Here is a 24,830-nt window from a genome sequence, read left to right as displayed (position 1 = left end):
GAGTCCATAAAAGGGGCTGTGTGACAGGAGGGAGTTGATGGAGTGAGTGGTATTGAAGCCTAACAACACACACACACATCTGACACACACACACACACACCACACACACACACACACACACAACCACACCACACCAACACACACACCACACACACACACACACACAACACCACACACACACACAACACACTACACCAATAAAACCTAGGGATAGCTTTTGCGGTTGAGTGAACTGACTGGAGATGCAGCCAAGTGGAGACATAAGCTAGATTATCTTTAGGGAGACTGAGTGCAACTAGACAGGGTGACTCTGCTTCACCAGCAGAACACAATCTCCATGCGGTCATACCTCTAGTCTAGGATCAAATTCAAATCAAGTGTTACTACAGACCCGGATTCAGTTTCCCCAGGCAAGGTGTGCCACAACCGGCCTGGCAGGGAGTCCCATAGGATTAACGCGCAGCACAATTGGCCCAGCGAGATGCCAATGAATATTTTTGAGACTGAAAATATGTTGCTGGGTCTCCACTGTTGTGTCTCACTCCTGTTGTGTTTTAACTCGTGCTGGTCTTCTACTTGAGTCACTTTGCCAAAGGCTTTTCCCACATACTTTGGTCAAATTTGACAAATATTACAATAACCAGTCTAAAAGTTTGAGCACACCTTCTTCATTCCAGGGTTTTTCTTTATTTTTTACTATTTTCTACAGGTAGAAATATAGTGAAAGACATCAAAACTATGAAATAACACATATGGACATGCATTGTAGTAACCAAGAAGATGTTAAACAAAGTCAAAAAACATACTTTATATTTGAGATTTCTTCAAAGTAGCCACCCTTGCCCTCTGCCTGTTGACACATTCCACACATGGCTAAACAGGAAGGAGGAGACATGGTTACTGTCTCAACGCTTCTAAACCAATAGCTCCTGCATGCCCGTCAGGAAAAGGAGGAAGATGGTTACTGTCTCCCCAACGCTCTAACCAATAGGCTCTCTGCGCCCCGTTCGTACAGGCTCTAAGTAAGAGCAGTCTAACATGACTAAACGAGCGGGAAAGGAGAATGGTTACTGTCTCAACGCGTCTAAACCAATAGGCTCCCTTGCTGTGTGTGTGTGTGTGTGTGTGTGTGTGTGTGTGTGTAGGCTGCTACCCCTCACTCCATCAACCCCTCTGTTCACACAGCCCCACTTTTATGGACTCGACCCCCCTCCCACCCCGACCCCCGTTATCCAAACAAGGAGGTCTGTGTGTCAGCTAAAGCAGAGGCGTTTCCTGTTATGTCAGGATATGGAACACATCAGGAAGAGTGTAGAGGGCACTGAGCTCAGCCCTCTCTGTCCCCAGGGTGGTAAAGAGACAGGAACAACAATCATTAAACTCCTCCTCTATGGAGAGTAGACACAGACTCCATGTGACTAATCTTAATGATGTCCTTTTGATTGACTGATAGATAGAGAGATAGATAGATAGATAGATAGATAGATAGATAGATAGATAGATAGATAGAGAGATAGAGAGATAGAGAGATAGAGAGATAGAGAGATAGAGAGATAGATAGATAGATAGATAGATAGATAGATAGATAGATAGATAGATAGATAGATAGATAGATAGATACCCGCTAAATGATCCAAATCCAGAAAACAACCACCTAAAAGGAAGTGATTCCCAAATCTTCCTTAACAAAGCCATCACCTACAGAGAGATGAACCTGGAGAAGAGTCCCCTAAGCAAGCTGGTCCTGGGGCTCTGTTCACAAACACAAACACACCCCACAGAGCCCCAAGATAGCAACACAATTAGACCCAACCAAATCATGAGAAAACAAAAAGATGAGAGTACAAAAAAACTTGACACACTGGAAAGAATTAACAAAAAAACTGCGCAAACTAGAATGCTATTTGGCCCTAAACAGAGAGTACACAGTTGCAGAATACCTGACCACTGTGACTGACCCAAACGTAAGGAAAGCATTGACTATGTACAGACTCAGTGAGCAYAGCCTTGCTATTGAGAAAGGCCGCCGTAGGCAGACATGGCTCTCAAGAGAAGATAGGCTATGTGCACACTGCCCACAAAATGAGGTGGAAACTGAGCTGCACTTCCTAACCTCCTGCCAAATGTATGACCATATTAGAGASACATATTTCCCTCAGATTACACAGACCCACAAAGAATTCGAAAAACAAACCCAATTTTGATAAACTCCCATATCTACTGGGTGAAATACCACAGTGTGCCATCAAATCAGTAATATCTTCGGACCTTTGCCACAAGAAAACTGCAACCAGTGAAGAACAAACACCATTGTAAATACAACCCATATTTATGTTTATTTATTTACCCTTTTGTACTATAACTATTTGCACATAATATGACTGAATTTGAATTGTCTTTATTCTTTTGGAACTTTTGTGAGTGTAATGTTTACTGTTAATAAAAAAAAAATATATATATATATATATATATATATATATATATATATATATATCACTTTTGTTTATAATCTATTTAACTTGCTTTGGCAATGTAAACATATGTTTCACATGCCAATAAAGCCCCTAAAATTAATATTGAATTGAGGAAGAGAGATATGGACAGTGGTGAAAAGTACTACTTAAGTAGTTTTTGGGGGGGTATCTGTACTTTACTTTACTATATATATTTTTGACAACTTTTACTTTTACTTCACTACATTCGGTAGCCTGGCAGGTAGGAGCGTTGGGCCAATAACCCGTAAAGGTTGCTGGATTGAATCCCCAAGCTGACAAGGTCAAAATCTGTTGTTCTGCCCCTGAGCAAGGCAGTTAGCCCACTGTTCCCCGGGCGCCGAAGACGTGGATGTTGATTAAGGCAGCCCTCCTCCGCACCTCTCTGATTCAGAGGGGTTAAATGCAGAAGACACATTTCAGTTGAATACATTCAGTTGTACAACTGACTAGGTATCCCTGTTTCCTAAAGAAAATAATGTACTTTTTACTCCATAGCAGAACAGAAAATGATCCAATTCACACACTTATCAAGAGAACAACCCTGGTCATCCCTACTGCCTCTGATCTGGAGGACTCACTAAACAGAGAACATCCCTGGTCGTCCCTACTGCCTCTGATCTGGAGGACTCACTAAACACATGCTTCATTTGTAAATGATGTTGGAGTGTGCCCCTGGCTATCCATCAACAACAAAAAATAACAAGAAAATGGTGCCGTCTAGTTTGCTTAATATAAGGAATTTTCAATTATTCATACTTTTACTTTTGATACTTAAGTATATTTAAAACAAAATACTTTTAGACTTTTACTCAAGTAGTATTTTACTGGGTGACTTTCACTTTTACTTTAGTCATCTTCTATTAAGGTATCTTTACTTTTAAAGTATGACTATGGGTACTTTTTCTACCAGTGGATATGGATGTGTCCAATACTGACCATGTTTTCTCTCTCCTCTGACCATGTTTTCTCTCCGTCCTCTGAACCATGTTTTCTCTCTGTTCTCTGACGCATGTTTATCTTGTCCTCTGCCATGTTTCTCTTGTTCTCTGACCATGTTTTTTCTCTTCTGTCCCTTGACATGGGTTTTCTCTCCGTCTCGGACTCGATGGTTTCTCTCTCCTCTGACATGTTTTCTCTCCGTCTCTCTGACCGATGTTTTCTCTCCTGTCTCCCTGAGCCATGTTGTCTCTTCTTCTGCATCCTTTACCATTTCTTCCTCGACCTTGACATGCTTGTTCTCTCTCTGTCTCTGACCGAGTTTTTTCTCTGCTTCCTCTGACCATGTTTGTCTCTCTTTCCTCTGACTAAGTTTTTTCTCTTGCTCGACGCTCTTACCTCATTTTGTCTCTCGCCTGACCATGTTTCTCATTCCGTCTAGACATTTTCGTCTCTCTCCTCTGGCCGACGTTTATCTCTGTCCCGACCGTGTTCTCTCCTCCTCTGGGCATGTTTTCTCTCTCTTCCTCTGACCATGTCTCTCCGTCTCTGACCATGTTTTTCTCTCCTCTCCTCTGACAGTGTTGTCTCTCATCTCACTTCAGATACATGTTTTTTCTCTGACGTTCCTCTTCTGGCTCTACCATGTTTCTCTCTGTCTCTGACATGTTTTCTTCCGTCTCTGGACAGTCTTGTCTTCCTCTACTTATTCTCCGTCCTCTGACCTATTCCGTTCCTCTCCATTTTTCTCGATTCTTCTCCTCTACATTTTTCCTCTCCTCTCTCCTAGACTTTTTCTCATTTCTCCTGACCATGTTTTCTCTCTCTCCCTCTGACCATGTTTCCTCCTCTGACATTGTTTCTCTCGTCTCTGACCATGTTTCTCTTCTTTCTCGTGACAGTTTTCTCTACTCTCTGACCATGCTTTCTCTCTCGTCTCCTCTGTACCATGTTTTCTCTCTGTCCTCATGACATGCTTTCTCTCTTGAATTGGGTTTTTTTTTCTTCTCCTCTGACATGTTTCTCTCTACATGTTCTCTTCTGTCCTGACATTGGTTTCTCTCTGAACATGTTTCTTCTCCGTCCTCTGCCATGGTTTTCTCTCTCTCCTCTGACAATGTTTTTCTCTCTCCTCTGATCATGTTTTCTCTCTGTCCTCTGACCATGTTCTCTCTCCTCTGACATGTTCTCTCTCTCCTCTGACCATGTTTTCTCTCTGTCCTCTGACCACGTTTCTCTCTGTTCTCTGACCATGTTCTCTCTCTCCTCTGACCATGTTTTCTCTCTGTCCTCTGATCATGTTTGTCTTCTGTCCTCTGACGTTGTTCCTCTGTCCTCTAACCATGTTTTTCTTTCTGTCCTCTGAATTTTTTCTCCTGTGTCCTCTGACCATGTTTTTCTCTCTGTCCTCTGACCATTGTTTTTCTCTCTGTCCCTGACCATGTTTCTTCGTCTGTCTCTGACCATGTCTCTCTCCGTCCTGCTGACCATGTTTTTCTCTCTGTCCTCTGACATGTTTTTCTCTCTGTCCTCTGACATGTTTTTCCTCTCTCTGTCTCTTGCATGTTTTCTCTCTGTCCTCTGACCATGTTTTTTTTCTCTCTGTCTCTGTCCATGTTTTCTCTCTCTGTCCTCTGCATGTTTTCTCTCTGTCCTCTGACCATGTTTTCTCTCTGTCCTCTGACCATGTCTCTCTGTCTCTGACCTCTTTCTCTCTGCTGTGTTCTCTCTGTCCCCGACCTGTTTTCTCTCTGTCCTCTCCTCTCAGGGCCAGCTGTCCCAGGCCCTCAACATCCTGTCAGACCGAGCTACAGAAGCCAAAGAGTTCCTGGTTCAGTGAGGAACATGGTGCAGCACATCCAGGTACGCACTGTACATGCTACATGTCATAATGTGCACTCACAAATGGCACCCTATTCCCTATAAAGGCACTACTTTCATTCAGGGCCCATCAGTCTGGTCAAAGTAGTGCCTATATAGGGAATAGGGGGCCATTTGGGACGCAGCCCAAGTCGCTCCTCTCGCCGTTACAAGCATCTCCCTCTACTCCCATAGCCACTCACTAAGCCCCTCCCACATGCCGTCCTAAACCCTCCTACACGTTCACCCAGTCATAGCTCCTCCCCTCATGTCATCCTTTAGGAACTGTAGCTTACTGATACGTACAGAACAGTTAACCTGTGAACTTTGGCCTCAAGAGTCAACCCGGCAACAGTAGCTCAGAAGATATAGTTGTATCTAAACAGATAAGATTTGTATGGGTGACACTCTGATACAGATAGATATAGTAGTATGGTGACACTCTTGGGATGCATATCAGATAAGATATAGTATGGTGAACTCTGACGATAATCAGATAGATATAGTAGTGGTAAGACTCTGATGCAGATGATTAGATTATATGCTAGATAGAGTGACACTCTGATACAGATAGATGTAGTATGGTGAACTCTGATACAGATAGATATAGTATGGTGACACTCTGATACAGATATGATATTAGTATGGTGACACTCTGATACAGATAGATATAGTATAGTGACACTCTGGTGATACAGATAGATATAGTATGGTGACACTTGATGCAGATAGATATAGTATGGTGACACTCTGGGTGATACAGTAGATATAGTATGGTGAACACTCTGATGCAGATAGATAAGTATGGTGACACTCTGATGCAGATATATATCGTATGGTGACACTCTGATACAGATAGATATAGTATGGTGACACTCTGATACAGATATATTATAGTGTGACATCTGATACAGTAGATATACGTATGTTGACACTCTGATACAGATAGATATAGTATGGTGACACTCTGATACAGGATGATTTAGTATGGTGACACTCTGGGTGATACAGATAGATATAGTATGGTGGACTCTGATACAGATAGATATAGTATGGTGACACTCTGATACAGATATAATATAGTATGGTGACACTCTGAACAGATAGTATATAGTATGGTGACACTGATGCAGATAGATATAGTATGGGTGACACACTGATACAGATAGATATAGTACGGTGACACTCTGATACAGATATATATATAGTATGGTGAACTGATGCAGATAGATATAGTATGGTGACTCTGATACTGATAGATATAGTATGGTTACACTCTGATCAGATAGATATAGTATGGTAACACTCTGATACAGATAGATATACGTATGGTGACATCTGGATGATACAGATGGATATAGTATGGTAACATGATGCAGATAGATATAGTATGGTGACACTTGTGCAGATAGATATAGTATGGTAACACTCTGATACAGATATATATGTAGTTATGGTGACACTCTGGATGATACAGATGGGATATGAGTATGGTAACACTCTGATGCAGATAAGATATAGTACGGTGACACTCTGATACAGATATATATAGTATGTTGACCTCTGATACAGATAGATTAGTATGGTGACACTCTGATGCAGATAGATATAGTATGGTGAACTGATGCAGATGGATATAGTATGGTAAACACTCTGATGCAGATAGATTATGTATGGTAACACTCTGATACAGATAGATATATTATGGTGACACTCTGATACGGATAGATATAGTATGGTGACACTGATGCAGATAGATATAGTATGGTGACACACTGATACAGATAGATATAGTCGGTGACACTCTGATGACAGATATATATAGTATGGTAACACTCTGACAGATATATATAGTATGGTGACACTCTGATACAGATAATATAGTATGGTGACACTGATGCAGATAGATATAGTATGGTGACACTGATACAGATAGATATAGTACGGTGAAACTCTGATACAGATATATATAGTATGGTGACACTGTATGCCGATAGATATAGTATGGTGACACTCTGATACAGATAGATATAGTATGGTAACACTCTGATACAGATAGATAAGTATGGTAACACTCTGATACAGATAGATATAGTATGGTGACACTCTGGATGATACAGATGGATATAGTATGGTAACACTGATGCAGATAGATATAGTATGGTGACACTCTGATGCAGAATAGATATAGTAATTGGTAACACTCTGATACAGATAGATATAGTATGGTGACATCTGATGCAGATAGATATAGTATGGTGACATCTGATGCAGATGGATATAGTATGGTACACTCTGATGCAGATAGATATAGTATGGTAACACTTGATGCAGATAGATATAGTATGGTAACACTCTGATACAGATAGATATATTATGGTGCACTCTGATACAGATGATATAGTATGGTGACACTGATGCAGATAGATATAGTATGGTGACAACTGATTACAGATAGATATAGTACGGTGACATCTTACAGATATATATAGTATGGTAACACTCTGATACAGATATAGATATGTATGGTGACACTCTGAATACGATATATAGTTATGGTGACACTGATGCAGATAGATATAGTATGGTGACACGCTGATACAGATAGATATAGTACGGTGACACTCTGATACAGATTATATAGTTGGTAACTGATGCAGATAGATATAGTAAATGGTTGAACTCTGATACAGATAGATATAGTATGTAACTCTGATACAGATAGATATAGTATGGTAACACTCTGAACAGATAGATATAGTATGGTGACACTCTGGTAAAGATGGATATAGTATGTAACACTGATGCAGATAGATATAGTATGGTGACACGCTGATACAGATAGATATAGTACGGTGACACTCTGATACAGATATATAGTATGGTGACACTGATGCAGATAGATATAGTATGGTGACACTCTGATACAGATAGATATAGTATGGTACATCTGATACGGATAGATATAGTATGGTGACACTGATGCAGATAGATATAGTATGGTGACACGCTGATACAGATAGATATAAGTCGGTGACACTCTGATACAGATATATATAGTATGGTGACACTGATGCAGATAGATATAGTATGGTGACACTCTGATACAGATAGATATAGTATGGTAACACTCTGATACAGATAGATATAGTTGGTAACCTCTGATACAGATAGATATAGTTGGTGACACTCTGGATGATACAGATGGATATAGTATGGTAACACTCTGATGCAGATAGATATAGTACGGTGACACTCTGATACAGATAGATATAGTATGTTGACACTCTGATAGCATAGATATAGTATGGTGACACTCTGATGCAGATAGATATAGTATGGTGACATCTGATGGATGGTATGTATGGTAACACTCTGATGCAGATAGATATAGTATGGTAAACACTCTGATACAGATAGATGTAGTATGGTGACACTCTGATACAGATGATATAGTATGGTGAACTCTGATACAGATAGATATAGTATGGTGACACTCTGATGCAGATAGATATAGTATGGTGACACTCTGATACAGATAGATATAGTATGGTGAACTCTGGGTGATCAGATAGATATAGTATGGTGACACTCTGATGCAGATAGATATAGTAGGGGGGGGGTGGTAACACTCTGATACAGATAGAGTATATGTATGGTGACACTCTGATACAGATAGATATAGTACGGTGACACAGTGGATGATACACAACAGGGTGGGAAGAGATTATAGAATTAGAATGAGTAGAACGTTGGTCCCCGTTCAGGTCAATGATGTCATAACTGGTGGACCTTCTGGTGGCCATTTTGACTGTCCTCATAGCATTATATTTCTATCAGTTAGATCAGATGTCCAAGCTGACTCCTTTTCTTGTCACACAGCCCACTGATGGTCCAGGGAGACCCTTACTAGTGACATCAGGGTGGGGAACACTGAAGGTGAGGAGGAGGAGGAGGAGAAGAGAATTGGAATTGGGTTGGGTTGGGTGGCCATAGTTGAGGTTAATACTATATAATAATACACACCGAGGAACACCGTAGAACATGTATTCAACTGGTGGTGGTACCTCACCTTGATGGAAGCAGTAGATCTCAAAACGTGTTTCACTACACTTGTTTCTTCCATCTGTTCAACAGAAGTTCTGGTTAACATTAAGTGTAATTACAAAGAGTCTTCAGATAGTCTCTAAAAACTACAAATAGTCTTCATATAGTCTCCAAAAACTACAAATTCTTTTAATATAGTCTCCAAAAACTACAAATAGTTTTCATTTAGTCTCCAAAAACTTCGAAATAGTCTCCAAAAACTACAGTCTTCATTTAGTCTCCAAAAACTTCTAAATAGTCTCCAAAAACTACAAATATTTTTCATATAGTCTCCAAAAACTACAAATACTTTTCATATAGTCTCCAAAAACTACAAATACTTTTAATATAGTCTCCAAAAACTACAAATAGTTTTCATTTAGTCTCCAAAAACTTCGATATAGTCTCCAAAAACTACAAACAGTCTTCATTTAGTCTCCAAAAACTTCTAAATAKTCTCCAAAAACTCCAAATACTTTTCATATAGTCTCCAAAAACTACAAATACTTTTCGTATAGTCTCCAAAAACTTCGAAATAGTCTCCAAAAACTCCAAATAGTCTTCAAATACTCTTCAAAAACTACAAATAGTTTTCATATAGTCTCCAAAAATGACAAATAGTCACCAAAAACTACAAATAGTTTTCATATAGTCTCCAGAAACTACAAATAGTCTTCGAAATAGTCTTCAAAAACTACAAATAGTTTTCATATAGTCTCCAAAAACTACAAATAGTCTTCAAATAGTCTCCAAAGACTACCAATAGTGTTTCCCCATGACTGTTCCTTTCCCAGTAGTCTGCCATCTTTCCCCCACTCCTATTTAAATGTCGTCAGCATGGCAGTCTGCCTCTGGTCTGGCATGACATTCACAATGATGGAGACACAGTGTACCGTGATCTCTACCATGTTGTCAGTGCTTCTGTTGATGTTTTTCAGTGATCAGGCGCCGTATGTATCAAGCCTCTTAGAATAGGTGTGCTGCTCTAGGATCAGCTAACCTCTTGTCCATGTAATCTTATTCATTGTGACAATAAAGGTAGAACTGATCCTAAATCAGTACTCTTACTAGGAGACGGTTGATACATACCGCCTCACATTTTCTGTCTCTCTTTAAGTTTGCATGTTTGTTTTTTTAACATAGGAATGATGCATATTAGTCCTCATGCCTGTTTTTATGGTTTCATCAAAGTCTAATCCACACTGCCTTGTGTCCCAGCTGTCTGTCTCTCTGCCTATCCGTCTATCTTTCTTTATATCCGTCTGTCTAACTGTCTGTCTGTCCTGCAGGAGAACGGCGTGGAGTTCGAAGCCTGTCTGGTGGCGCAGTGTGACGCCCTCATCGACGCCCTGAACCGACGCAAGGCCCAGCTGCTGACCCGCGTCAACAAGGAGCATGAGCACAAGCTGAAGGTGAGCCGCCATTTTGGATCAAGCCCAGGGGACTTCCTGCCTGCGGGGTTAGCAATGATAAAGGAATGAATGAATAGTAAATAGCCAGAGTTATGCATAAGTTCAAGGTGATCTTGGCTGAGTCCCAATTCTCCACACTTTTCCAAAAGTGTGCACTTGTACACTCCCCGTCATAGATTTAAAAGTATACGATTGTTGTAAGCATTGGGCTCCGTGCAAGAACGTGTGCAAGTGTGGAGACTCAGGCTGCAGCCCTGAGCTGCTTTGCAGGACCATCTTGGCTCACTTGACGTAATCACTTCTGCTCCTTGGGAAGGTCATAGGTTACCCATAAACTTCGTCCAGCGTTATGTGGTTTTCCTTCTTCTTTCAGGACACGGGCAAACCTGCCTGCTGGAAAATGCAGTCATGAATATCAAACAGATAGAATTATGTATCCATGTATTTATTCTTTATTTATTCTTTATTTATTCTTTATTTGTTCTTTATTTGCACAACATACTAATGAACATGCACTCTTCTCTCTCAATTCAATTCAAGGGGCTTTATTGGCATGGGAAACATATGTTAACATGCCAAAGCTAGTGAAGTAGATAATAAAACAAAAGTGAAATAAACAATAAAAATGAACAGTAAACATTACACTCACAGGAAGTTCCTAAAGAATAAAGACATTTCAAATGTCCCTCTCTCTCTCCTCTACCTCTCGTCTCCCTCTCCCTCCCTCTCCCTCTCCCTCTCCCTCTCCCTCTTCTCCCTCTCCCTCTCTCCTCTCCCTCTCCCTCTCTGTCTCCTTCTCCCTCTCTCTGCTCTCTTCCCTCTCCCCTCTCCCTCTTCTCTGCTCTCGCCTTCTCGCTCTCTCTCTCTCTCTGCTCTCTCTCCCTCTCTCTCCCTCTCCCTCTCTCTCACACACACACACACACACACACCAAGCCTGTTCCTCTCCTCTGGTCCTTGAGACAGTATCGTTCGGTGACACCAGAAGCAACCATCTCCATGACAACCAGGACATAGCGACGTGCAGAACGCAGTGTGTGGAGGCGTGAAGCCCTCAATAACATAATGGCTACTTCTCAAATGGAACCCCCATTATGACTTCATTACTCTCTCTCTCTCTCTCTCTGTCTTTCTCTCTCTTCCTCTCTCTGTCTCTCCTTCTCTCTCTCCCTCTCCCTTTCTGTTATTCTCTCTCTGCTCCCCCATTCTCTCCAATTCTTTCTCTCTCTCACAAATTGTCTCTCTGCTCTCTTTCTCTCTCACTCTTTCTCTCTCGCTCTCTCTCCTTTTCACTCTCTCTTTCTCTTGTCAGTCCATCAGGATAGATGCGGGTTTGTTAAAGACTGTCATTAAAGATGGAGACAGGCAGAGAGAGAATAGGCAGTTTTTACTGGCACTGGGGGTCCCCTCTCCTTCTCCACTCTTCTCCTCTCCTCCCTCCTCCTCCTCTCCTCCCTCCTCCACTCTCCTCCTCCTCCTCTCCTCCACTCTTCTCCTCTCCTCCCTCCTCTTCCTCCCTCCTCCTCCTCCACTCATCTCCTCCCGTCCTCCTCTTTTCCCACCCCTCCCCTACTCCTTCTCCTCCTCCCCTGTGGCCATCAACACTAGGCTACTAGCCGTTCCCTCGCTCCTCTCACCCAGTGTTACAGAGGGAATGGGCTCAGTGTCCTTTCATTGGTCCTTCCAGCCGGATGTCTGATGGATAGAAATTATCATAGTCATCTGGGAAAGACAGAGGCTGAGTCACAAATGACACCCTATTCCCTAGTGTAGTGCCCTATATAGGGAATAGGGTGCAATTTGGGACGCAGCCAGAGAGTAGCTGGATGGCGGGAAGCAGCCAGAGAGTAGCTGGATGGCGGGACGCAGCCAGAGAGTAGCTGGACGGCGGGACGCAGCCAGAGAGTAGCTGACGGCGGACCAGCCAGAGAGTAGCTGGACGGCGACGCAGCCAAGAGTAGCTGATGGTGGGATGCAGCCAGAGAGTAGCTGGACGGCGGGACGCAGCAAGAGTAGCAGGATGGCGGACGCAGCCACGAGAGTAGCAGACGACGCAGCCAAGATAGCTGGATGCGGGACGCAGCCAGAGAGTAGCTGACGCGGGACGCAGCCAGAGAGTAGCTGGACGTGACGCAGCCAGAGAAGTAGCAGGATGGCGACGCAGCCAGAGAGTAGCAGGATGGAGGGATGCAGCCAGAGAGTAGCAGGATGGTGGGACGCAGCCAGAGAGTAGCTGGATGCAGGACGCAGACAGAGAGTAGCTGGATGGCGGGACGCAGCCAGAGAGTAACTGGACGGCGGGACGCAGCCAGAGAGTAGCTGGACGGCTGACGCAGCCAGAGAGTAGCTGATGGTGGGACGCAGCAGAGAGTAGCTGGACGGCGGGACGCAGCCAGAGATAGCAGGATGGCGGGACGCAGCCAGAGAGTAGCAGGATGGCGGACGCAGCCAGAGAGTAGCGGATGCGACGCAGCCAGAGAGAGCTGGAGGCGGGACGCAGCCAGAGAGTAGCTGGACGGCTGGACGCAGCCAGAGAGTAGCAGGATGGGGACGCAGCCAGAGAGTAGCAGATCGGTGGGATGCAGCCAGAGAGTAGCAGGATGGTGGACGCAGCCAAGAGTAGCTGGACGGCGGGACGCAGCCAGAGCAGGACGGATGCGGGACGCACCAGAGAGTAGCTGGACGGCTGGACGCAGCCAGAGAAGTAGCAGGATGGCGGGACGCAGCCAGAGAGTAGCTGGACCGGGACGCAGCCAGAGAGTAGCACGATCGTGGGACGCAGCCAGAGAGTAGCTGGACGGCGGGAAGCAGCAGAGAGTAGCTGGACGGCGGGGAAGCAGCCAGAAGTAACGGACGGGATTACAGAAAACCCACAGAACTGGAAATGGAGTTCATTTTCCAATTTAACACCTTCTGAGTGTAATCAATACTTGAAAAGGAAAAGCAATCATGATGAGAGCACTATCTTTATTGGTAAAACAGACGCACTGCCCACTTGGTACTGCAGCAGCTGCATTAGCCAATTACAAACAAGAGCGAGAGATAGAGAGGAAAACAAAACTGTAAGTAGGGGACTGGTGGACAGGAAAAGAGGGGTGAGTAGGGGTTGGTGGGGGAAGAGGAGTCTAGTTAGTGGGGGGAAGAGAGTGAAGTGGGGGGGTGTGGGGAAGAGGAGCCTGGTAGGGTTGGGGAAAGAGGTCTGAGTATGGGCGGTAGGGAAGAGGAGTCTGATAGTGGGTGAGGGGAAGAGGGAGGAGCTGAGTGTGGGGTGGGGGAAGGGAGCGGTGGTAGTGGCTGGGGGAAGGAGGGAGGTCTTGAGTAGTGGAGTGGGGGGAAGAGGATGGTGGTGAGTAGGGGTGGGGGGAGAGAGGTCTGAGTATGGGGGTTGGGGGAAGAGAGGAGGGCTGAGTAGGGGGTGGGGAGAGAGGTGAGTAGTGGGGTGGGGAAGCGGAGGTCTTGATAGTGGCCAAGGTGGGAGGGGGTATAGGACGGGGAAAGGAGGGTGAGTAGTGGGTGGGGGGAAGAGGAGGTGGGTAGTGGAGTGAGGGAAGAGAGGGCGTGTGAGTAGTGGGGTGCGGGAAGAGGAGGGGTCATAGGGGGAGGGTGAGTGAGTAGGGGTGGGGGGAGGGAGTAGGGAAGGGTGATAGTAGGGTGGGGGAAGAGGAGGGGTGAGTAGGGGTGGGGGGAAGAGGAGGGGTGAGTAGAGTGGGTGGGGGGAAGAGTGAGGTCGGAGAGTAGTGGGTGGGGGAAGAGGAGGGTGAGTAGTGGGGTGGGAAGAGGAGGGCCTGAGTAGTGGGGTGGGGAAGAGGAGGGTGAGTAGTGGGTGGGGGAGAGGGAGGGCGTGAGTAGTGGGTGGGAGAAGAGGGAGGTGTGAGAGTGCGGGTGGGGGAAGAGGGAGGGGTAGTATAGTGGGTGGGGAAGAGGAGGGAGTAGTGTGGGGAAGAGGGAGGGGTGAGTAGTGGGTGTGGGGGGAAGAGCGAGGGTGAGTAGGGTGGGGGAAGAGGGAGGCGTGAGTAGGGATTGGGTGGGAGGGAGTGAGTAGGGGGACAGGCTGAAAGTTGGGTGGGAAGAGGGAGGTGAGTAGTGGGGTGGGAAGGGAGGCTGAGTAGTGGGGTGGGGGAGAGAGAGGGTGAGTAGGGGGGGGAGAGGGGTCAGGCTGAGTTAGGGTCAGGGGGAAGAGGAGGTACGGAGTATTGGTGGGGAAGGGGTGGAGGGGAAAGGAGACAGCAGCGGTGGGGAAGAAGGAGGTCTGAGTAGGGGGTGGCGGAGGAGATGGCATAGGTGGGAAGTACGAGTGGGAGTGGGGGAAGGAGGGAGGTACTCGAGTAGGGATGGGAAGAGAGGGTGAGTAGTGGGTGGGGGAAGGGAGGCTGATATTGTGGGGGGAAGAGGAGGGTGATTAGTAGTGGGGAAGAGGAGGTCGAGTAGTGGGTCAGGATGGGGGAAGAGGGGAGAGCTCACTAACGGTTGGGGGGGAGAGGAAGGGAAGTATTGGTGGGGAAGAGGAGGGTGAGTAGGGGGGGAGGGAGACGAGTGATAGTGGGTGGTGCGAAGAGGCGTCTGGGTAGTGTGGTGGGAAGGGAGGGTTGAAGGGTGGGGGAAGAGGAGGTCTGAGATTATGGGTGGGAAGGAGCTAGTGGGGGAGGGAAGAGCGGGAGGGGTGAGGTAGGGTAAAAGAGGTGAGAGGTCGTGAGGGTAGTAGGGGTGGGGAAGAGGAGGCTGAGTAGGGAGGGGGGGAAGAGAGGGTGAGTTATGGGGGTGGGAAGAGAGGGAGTAGTAGGGTGGGGAAAGCAGGAGTCTGGGTAGGGCGGTGGGGAGAGGCGAGGGTGCTAGTAGGGGGGGGAAGAGGGAGGCTGAGTAGTGGGTGGGGGAAGAGGAGTGGTAGTGGAGTGGGGGGAAGAGAGGGTGAGTAGCCGGGTGGGAAGAGGAGGGGTGAAGTAAGTGGGGGCGGGAAGAGGAGGGCCTGAGTAGGGAGGGGGTGGAAAGGGAGGGATTAAGAGTGGAAGGAGGCTGAGTAGTGTCGGAGGAGGTGGGGAAGTGGGGGAAGAGGGGGTCTGTGTGGTTGCGGGAAGAGGAGGTCTGAGTAGGGGGTGGGGAAGAGGGAGGCTGTAGTGTGGTGGGGAGAGGGAGCGGTGAGTAGGTGGGGGAAGAGGAAGTGTCTGAGTAGTGGGTGGGCGAAGAGGAGGTGAGTAGGAGGGGAAAGGAGGCTGAGTAGGGGTGGGAGAGGGGACTGATAGTGGGGTGGGGGAAGAGGAGGGAGTAGTGGAGGTGGGAAGAGGAGGTCTGAGTAGTGGGTGGGGGAAGAGGGAGGTAGTAGTGTGTGGGGAAGAGGAGGTGAGTAGTGGGGTGGGGGAAGAGGAAGGTGGTAGTAGTGGGGTGGGGGAAGAGGAGGAGTAGAGGGTGAGTAGTGGGGTGGGGAAGAGGGAGGGTGAGTAGGGAGGAGTGAGTAGTGGGTGGGGGAAGAGGAGGTGAGTAGGGTGGGAAGATGGAGGGGTGATAGAGAGGAGGTGAGTATGGGGTGGGTGGGAAGATGGAGGGTGAGTAGGGAGTGGGAGTAGTGGGGTGGGGGAAGATGGAAGCATGAGTCAGGTAAGTGTCAGGTCACGCGGTAGCAGATGAGGGTGCGGGAAAGACTGAGGACGAACCAAGGGGGAGGGTAGTAGGGCTGGGGGAAGATGAGGAGGTTGAGTAGAGTGTGGGTAGAAGAAGAGGGGTGAGAAGTGGGGGAGGAAGAGAGTTGAGAGGGGAGGATGTTTAAAGTTTGTCTGTTAAACAGGAAGCCGGTTAGTCAGCAGGAAGAGAGCACTCTTGACAGTACCAGGCCTCTGCAGGGGAGTGGATGGATCCAGACTCTGACACAGTGCGTTTGGGTGTTCATGTGCGTGTGGTGATTACATAGCAGTATACCCATAGAGATCATATTCAATTACTATGTCCCTCAAAGTTCCAGAATGAGGTGAAAATGGCAGCCGTCTTGGTCAGGGAGAAATCCAAACCAGTCTAATTGGAATGAATGGCAGCCATCTTGGTCAGGGAGAAATCCAAACCAGTCTAATTGGAATGAATGGCAGTAGAGGGATAATCCTGATTTTACTTCAACTGGAGAAAAGTAAGGCATGTGATACATTAGAAATATAAAATAGAATTATTGTCAACCTAAAATAGTGTCATATAATTATAAATACAGTTGATGATAATACAGATTTAAGACCAATTTTCTGTATAAATAGCCTCACATAAAATATATGTGCCCCACCACCTAATATATATGTAGGAACATTTGAAATTATATTTTTTACAACATTAGAGACTCAGAGCTAGAAAATKGTATATCATACACTGCAGTTGAGGAACAATGAGAAAGTCATTCTGGTTTGAAAGTTGATAAACTTGTAACCCCACTTTTGAGAAAATGGGCCGTGAATGTTTTGGTACACCTACTGGAGAGCTCTTCTTTGTCTACACCCATTCAGCATCGTTCACACCCTCTAAAGYTTTAGCCCCACCCATCTCTTTAAGGATTCACAGTGTATTAAACAACCAAAGGTTTCAAGACTAAAAGTGATGAAAGTCCTAATCTGACTTTGGTGCAGGTCATGTTGTTATTCACAGTACTGTCTCTGGTAAACACACACTATATCAAATACAATCTAAGTTTATTTGACACATGCACAGGATAGAGAAGGTGTAAACGGTACAGTGAAATGGTTGCTTGCATAGTGGAGTCTTTTGTTTAGACATGTAGCTAGCTAGCTAAACAATTAACCATTATCCCAACTCTAATCCCACGTTCAAATCAGCTGGGAACTCAAACAGGGAAAAATCTATTTGAACGGTCATCCAACTCGGAATTCCAACTCGGAGCCCCTTTCTAGAGCTCCTACACAGATCATACACGTAACATTAGCTAGCGAGCTTGCCAGCTAATGTTAGCTATAGACAGATCATACACGTAACATTAGCTAGCGAGCTTGCCAGCTAACGTTAGCTATAGACAGATCATACACGTAACATTAGCTAGCGAGCTTGCCAGCTAACGTTAGCTATACACAGATCATACATGTAACGTTAGCTATTGAGCCAGCCAGCTAACGTTATCTATACACAGATCATACATGTAACGTTAGCTAGTGAGCCAGCCAGCTAACGTTATCTATACACAGATCATACATGTAACGTTAGCTATTGAGCCAGTCAGCTAACGTTATCTATACACAGATCATACATGTAACGTTAGCTAGCGAGCCAGCCAGCTAACGTTAGCTAGCTAGTTAACAGTACGTTTTAACTTGCAATGAAAACGACTTTCTGACCAAATGTGTGTTTTATACAACAACCTTCTTTCTGTGTTCTCTTTTCGGACTCTTTCTGCATTTGGCGATCATCTCTCTGCTTCCACTGGGCATTCCACTGCTTTCAAAACTCAGTCAACTTCTGTGACAACGACACCGTTTCTCCCCCACCATTGTCATCAGAAGACTCTACAATGTCTGGTTCAAAGAAAATGTTTTTACGTAAATCAGGGATTATCTCATTGTCTGATTCATTTTCAGAGTCCGAGAGAGTAAGCACGGCACGGTCATCCTCCAGAAAGTAGTCTTATCACAACGTTTTCCCACTGAACTGTCAGGAAGTGGATGAGCAGCAGGTGGCTGGAGTGTTTGTGAGAGAGAAAATATAGTGTTTTGGAGGTTTATTTGATTCACCGAGCTTCAAACTGCCTCTGGAAGCAACATCAGCACAAGAAGTGTTCGTCTCGATCTTCCTGCGTTGTATTGATAAAGTGGAGAACTCGTTACGCTATCAATGCTGCAGGTGTTGTATATACCTCGCCCTGTCCCCGGATGAAGTCGAACACCCTGACCTTCAGGGCGACAATTGCCTGCTCACGGAGGGCTACAGAGAAGAAAATAGCTGAGGCTACTGGGAAAGCCAAGACCTGCGATTTTCGTTTTCCTCTACTTCGAGGGTCGTGCATCGCGCTGGGCTGATGAGAGTCTCACCTTCAGGCAGGCTATCTTTGGTGGACTGGCTGCTGCTCGGAAGTGGTCGCTCACCGACGGAGAATGGCGTTGGCGGGACCTTTGTAGCTGAATCGCAGGATGATCCTCTCCTGGACCTGACTGGCCGGACAGGGAGACACGTCACGCCGTGCATCGCGGAAGTCGATGGCGGCATCCTCCTCTTTCTGAGCCCTCTGCAGTCACGGGATTCATGAATGGGCTGCCGACATCGAAAAACTTTGCTGCTCTGGAGCCTGATGTCCCATCTTCTCATGGAGAGTCGGAGGTTCCTTCCGTAACGTTATGATGGTATCGCCGGRGTCTAAGGTGGGTTCTGCTTCACCGGGTCTACGGTGGGCTCTGCTATTCCTGTCATTTGTGGGGGGCGAGTTAGAGGAGCCCCTGATGGGGTTAAGGTTGGGCTGAGGGCTCTGGCTCGAAATGAATAACAGCCATCAACCATTATTTTTGGAAGCTCCATGGTTAGATTGGTGGAAGTCCGAATTACCCGTACACTTTGTTTTCCTGGAGCTAGGGTATTAGATTTGTCAGAAGTCATGCCCACCATCAAGAAACAGATTCCTGATCTGAAAGACAGTTATGGTTGCATATTGGCGTCTAATGATATTATGCATGTGAAAATCTGTAAAGCTAAGAGACTTCTTGGAAGAAGGGTCGGAAATTAGCAGAACATTATTAATTGTCTCGGCCCAATTCCATCTCCAAACCTGCTGTGATTTTAAATGCCAGAAAAGGTTGACATTGTTTTACATTCTATAACAGTTCGCTAGTTTCAATTTACCTAAAATTGGCATGTCAATAATGGGTCTCTCAATCCCCTGATCGTTTTATTCCCCAATCTGCAAACCTGAGCGTTTCTATGGATGGTTTCAGCAATGTGTTCAGGGCTGATAGAAAGGCAAACGGTGTGGTGTTGCTATTAACACAAGCGAATCTTCTTTCTGTGTGCTCCTGTATAAAGGCAACCTCCAGTCCGAAACGCGTTTGAATTGTTGGGTTTAAGTCTTAAGTTCAAACTTCAAAACAACAGTTAATAAGAATCTATCGCCCACCCTCCGCCAAGAAAGTGTGTACTAAACAAACCTCACTGATTTTAATTGCCATTTTTACGACACCCAGAGGTGTTTGATCGCTGGAGTTTTAATCTTGCAATGGGACATGCAGATGCTGACTGGTGTGTTAAAGGATTTTGTATACATAACTTAAATTGGTTGACCAGCTGCATTACAAAGCCTACTCGTCCAAACTTTTAATGCCCTAAGAAATCGACTTTGATTGTACAAACATTGCTGGGAGTGGGTAATTGCTTTTTGCGATATTAGTGACCGCGTGTCCCAAATGCTAGATCCACACCTCGTTTTTAGTCAACAAGAGGGAGTTAAACATTTCAATGAACAGGCCTTTTTTTTGTGACCTTCATTTTGGTGACTTTGATTGTATTGCATCTAGACTTGACCCAGAGTTGTCTCTGAACCACTTCTCAAATGTTTTCAATTGTATTGTATATAAACATGCTCTCTTTAAAAAAACTGAGAATTAAAATTAGGTCTTGCCTTTGGTTCAGTCCAAAGCTATCTGACATCATACACAACAGAGATGCTGCCAGGGCCAAAGCTAGATTCACAGACTCAGGCCCAGACTGGCAGTCTTTCAGGCGATTTGAGAAATGTGTGTGTGTGTGTAAAAACTAGTTTAAAAAAGCAAAATCAGATTATTATGTTAATACACTATCTGAATGTACAGGGAACCCAGCAAAAAAWTTGGAAAGCTGTTACGTCACTGAAGTGTTGTGTCTCTTCTTCTCTCCCCCAATAAATTAATTTAGACTCTGGCCCTATTACTGACAAAATTGATATCATTAATGCATTTAATCCCCATTTGATCTCTGCGGGCTTTATATTTGAATGTATTTCAAAGGCAGCTCTTGAAAAGAGTCGTTTGTTGATGGTGAAAATCTATTGAATGACACTGAAAATGATCATTAGGAGTTTTCTTTTACCTACTAGGCTTGTTATTTAACAATTGTATTCATATTTACAGATGGCATACACATTTGATATTAAGGCACATGAAAGGTCACATGTTTTTACTCCTTTTTCTCCCCAATTTCGTGGTATCCAATTGGTAGTTAGTCTTGTCTCWTCGCTGCWACTCCCGTACGGACTCGGGAGAGGCGAAGGTCGAGAGCCATGCGTCCACCGAAACACAACCCAACCAAGCCGCGCTGCTTCTTAAYAACACAATGCCCACTTAACCCAGAAGCCAGCTGCACCAATGTGTCAGAGAAAACACAGTACACCTGGTGACCGTGTCAGCGTGCACTGCGCCCGCCCCACCACAGGAGTCGCTAGTGCGCGATGGAACAAGGACATCTCTGCCGGCCAAACCCTCCCTTAACCCGAACGACGCTGGGCCAATTGTGCGCTGCCCCTTGGGTCTCCCGGTCTGGACTCGAACCCAGAATCTCTAGTGGCACAACTAGCACTGCGATGTAGTGCCATAGACCACTGCGCCACTCGGGAGACCATCCAGAAGGCATTTTTGACCCCCCCCCAAAATATAAAAATATATATTTTTAAATAAAATAAAAACCGTTCAAATGCCTTTCCTGTGAAGTAGTGATGTGCGACATAAGCCTAGTTTCCTGAAACGGGTCACATATATAAACAGACCATACAGACCATCAGTTTTTCTTGTCTCGGAAAGCTGTGAGTCCTATTATATGATACAGTATCAGTACCTGTTGCATTTACAGCTGGTCTGTCCTGTCATCAACTGATGTGAACCAGTGGATTGATGTGGCTGGACTGTGTTGTTTCAATGGAATGTTGGCATATTGGCAGTTAATGGAAAACATGTATAGAATCATTCCTATAAAACCGGCAGGCTAGCTAACACACATACAGTGCAGATAAAGTCTTCAAATTCATTATTTTACACAATATCTCATCACTGCACTGGCTGGCCACGGTTGTCCAACGCCCTGACCAACATGGCTGACCCTTTATCCCATCGTAAGAAGGTTCATGACCATTCTAATTCCTAATTCTATGAGTATAGAGGGTTGCCAGTTGACATACGACKCCCCCATGTTGGAAGACCACCGCACCAATTATTTAGACAACAGTGTGACTAACTCAAGCTGTGGCTAAAACGAGTTGATTCATCACCACGGTCCAATTTCTGTGCAGTATTTGGCTGTTCTAACAAGGCAGGAAAGACAACACGATTAAAAAAATAAAATAATTGACAGATTACCCGCAATCATAAAACCTCAAGAAGATAAGACTCAAGAAATGTCAGAAAAGCGAAGAAACCTTATTGACTGTCACTGGTAAGCATCTACCACCATGCCACTACCTTCTAGATTAGAGCCATAAAGGAGACTAAACATTACCACCCATTACCACTATGAATTAGAGCCATAGGAGATAGACATCTACCCATCCATATCAGATAAGAGCCATAAAGGAGACTAACTCTACACCCACTACTATATCAGATTCAGCCATAAGAGAGACTAGACATCTACCACCCACTACACCTATCAGATTAGAGTCATAAAGGAGACTAGACATCTACCACACCACTACCATATTCAGCTTAGAGGCCATAAAGGCGACTAGACATCTACCACCCACTACGCACTATCAGATTAGAGCCATAAAGGAGACTAGACTCTACCACCCACTACCCTATATCAGATTAGGAGCCATAAAGGAGACTAGAATCTAGAATCCACCCACTACACTATCAGATTGAGCCATTAAAGGAGACTAGACGAATGTTATCAAGAGTGACCCAGGTGGCGGATACAGGAGCATGAGGAGCGTGATCGCGAGAGTATATTGATTGAAAGACGAAGCAGAGGTGTGTGATTTGGAAGGTGCGGCAGGCTTGGTCAGGATTAGATGTCTATTAGGCGTGCTCTCGGATGTTTACGGATTTTTTAGTGTTGTGACCTGGTGGGGTGGGGGTGTTCCTTGATTGATTTGTTGAGATTCAAGAGGGGCAAAGTCATCAAGCTTCGGATGTATTCGGTGGACTGGTGGCCGGGGTGTATAAGCATCCCAGTTTCAGGCGCTCACGCTCCCTTAACAGAACACACTCTGAGCTAGATGTGGAGGTCCAACTTCACACCAGATGGTGTCGACGATCCTCAGGGGCAAACAGCTGGGACTGTTGAGGGGTCGGTTGTAGCGATCAGGGGCTCGGCCAACAGTGAGAGGACCTTATTCTCTCGCTTACGCGCCTCCCGGCGCTATCGACATCTACTTCCTCCTCTTTCGTCTTCGTCGCCCTTCTCCCCGGCGTCCTCGACCGTCGTCCCCCTCCCCTACTTCGTCCTCCTTCGGCGCCCTCGGGGCGCCTCGCCATCTCCCCCCCCCATCCACCTACTCCGCTCGCAGGCCCCAGGCGCCCTCTCGCCTCCTTCATGCATTGCGCGACATCGAACACGACTAGATCTCTACACTACATTTTTGATCAGAGCATAGGAGACTGACCTCTACCCACGTTTGGGCATAGACCTGGAAAGTAATGACTAGAACTTGCAGGCTATCTCTGCAGTAGAATTGCAAAACTCCTCCCTTGGCCAGTTCTATCTTGCGGAAAGTGTTATAGATTGGTAGGAATTAGCATTATATTGGTGGCCGTTCCTAGCAGGATTCGGACAAACGGCAGGACTGCAGGATTGGCAGAGTCGTTGTCTCGCTAAAGCGGTGAGTAAGGCAATGAAGGGAGGAGGCTTTGATGTTGACTGCATGAGGCCAAGGCTTTTTCGATCACAGAAGTCAACAAATGAGGGTGACTGGGACATGCAGGGCCTGGGTTTACCGCCTCTCACATCACTCGCCTCACCGAGGAACAGGAGTGAGTAGTCGGATGGAGGATGGCGGTAAAGCTTCAGACTTGAAACTGGTCGCTAGAGCCGTGGGACAAAGAATAAAAGGAGCAGAATTTTATGGGCGTGGTAGAAATAGAGTTCTGGGCATAATGTGCAGACAGGGGTATGGGAGGGGCGCGGGTAAGCGGAGGCAAGCCCAGGCCTGGGTGATGGATAAGAGAGGTTGTATCTCCTGGACTGCTGGTCTCAATGGGTGAGGTCACCGCATGTGTGGGGGGTGGGACAAAGGGGGTATTCAGAGGGTACGGAGAGTGGACACTCAGGGTCTTGCAGAACCAAAACATGATAATGAAAACTAGCCTGAACAACAGTAGCAGGCAATGCATTGATATTTGAGGGAGACATACAATAAGGCATAAAGTGATTGCAGGTCTTGATTGGGAGAGCTAGCTAAAGACTAAGGTAAGATAACAGCAGCAATTAACAGGGTGCTAGTCCTAACACAGCAACAAAGTTAACAGGTAATGGCGAGACTAGCGCAGAGAGGGTCGGATTAACTACACAACAGATCCCTGAGTTAAAGCACAGAGCCGACAGATAAAACACAAATAACAGAATGGAGTACGGTGAATTAATGGACAGTCAGCATGCATCAGCTATGTAGCCAAGTGATCATAAGTGGTCCAGGGGGCAGCCGTAGATGGAGCAGGGAGGCTCCACTAAGCTAGACGCGGCGTTTAAAGTTAGTAGCCGCCGGGGGTGGTCTGCTCAGACGGAGGGGGGTCTGCTCAGACGTGGTCGTGTCAACAGAGAATCCGGAGAATCCAAGGCCGAATGGGCGAAAGAGAGGTGTGTGAAGTTGGTAGAATTGTGTTCTGCTAAACTGGGGTGCTAGCTTCGTGGCAGTGGGCGCTAACTGCGCTAGCTGCAAGCTAGCTGTGAGGATCAGAAGTAGGTGGCTCAGGGGATTATCCCGGCAGGAATCGGCGTTGTTCGTCGAGAGACAGTCCGATGCTGGTGAATTGGTGAGTAATATCCAGGCTAATAACAGGGCTGGTGTCTGTGCAGAAAGGTAAAAGCTACTAGCAGCGGCAAAAAAAAACAGCATAACGCTAAACTACGAACCTGGTTAGCAACATAACAGATAAACTCAAACATCCGATCAGTCTTACCA

At 45.8% G+C, this 24,830-nt stretch overlaps 1 pseudogene; it reads left to right on the top strand.

The window, feature by feature from the left end:
• The window catches only part of LOC112073175 (E3 ubiquitin-protein ligase TRIM9-like), an 87,612-nt pseudogene that overhangs the window by 49,882 nt on the left and 12,900 nt on the right, over positions 1-24,830 (top strand).

This window comes from Salvelinus sp. IW2-2015, unplaced genomic scaffold (assembly GCF_002910315.2).
Source record: "Salvelinus sp. IW2-2015 unplaced genomic scaffold, ASM291031v2 Un_scaffold2175, whole genome shotgun sequence".
Taxonomy (NCBI): Eukaryota; Metazoa; Chordata; class Actinopteri; order Salmoniformes; family Salmonidae; genus Salvelinus; species Salvelinus sp. IW2-2015.
The sequence above is the reverse complement of the archived record's forward strand: the minus strand, read 5'-3'. Positions and strand labels throughout refer to the sequence as shown.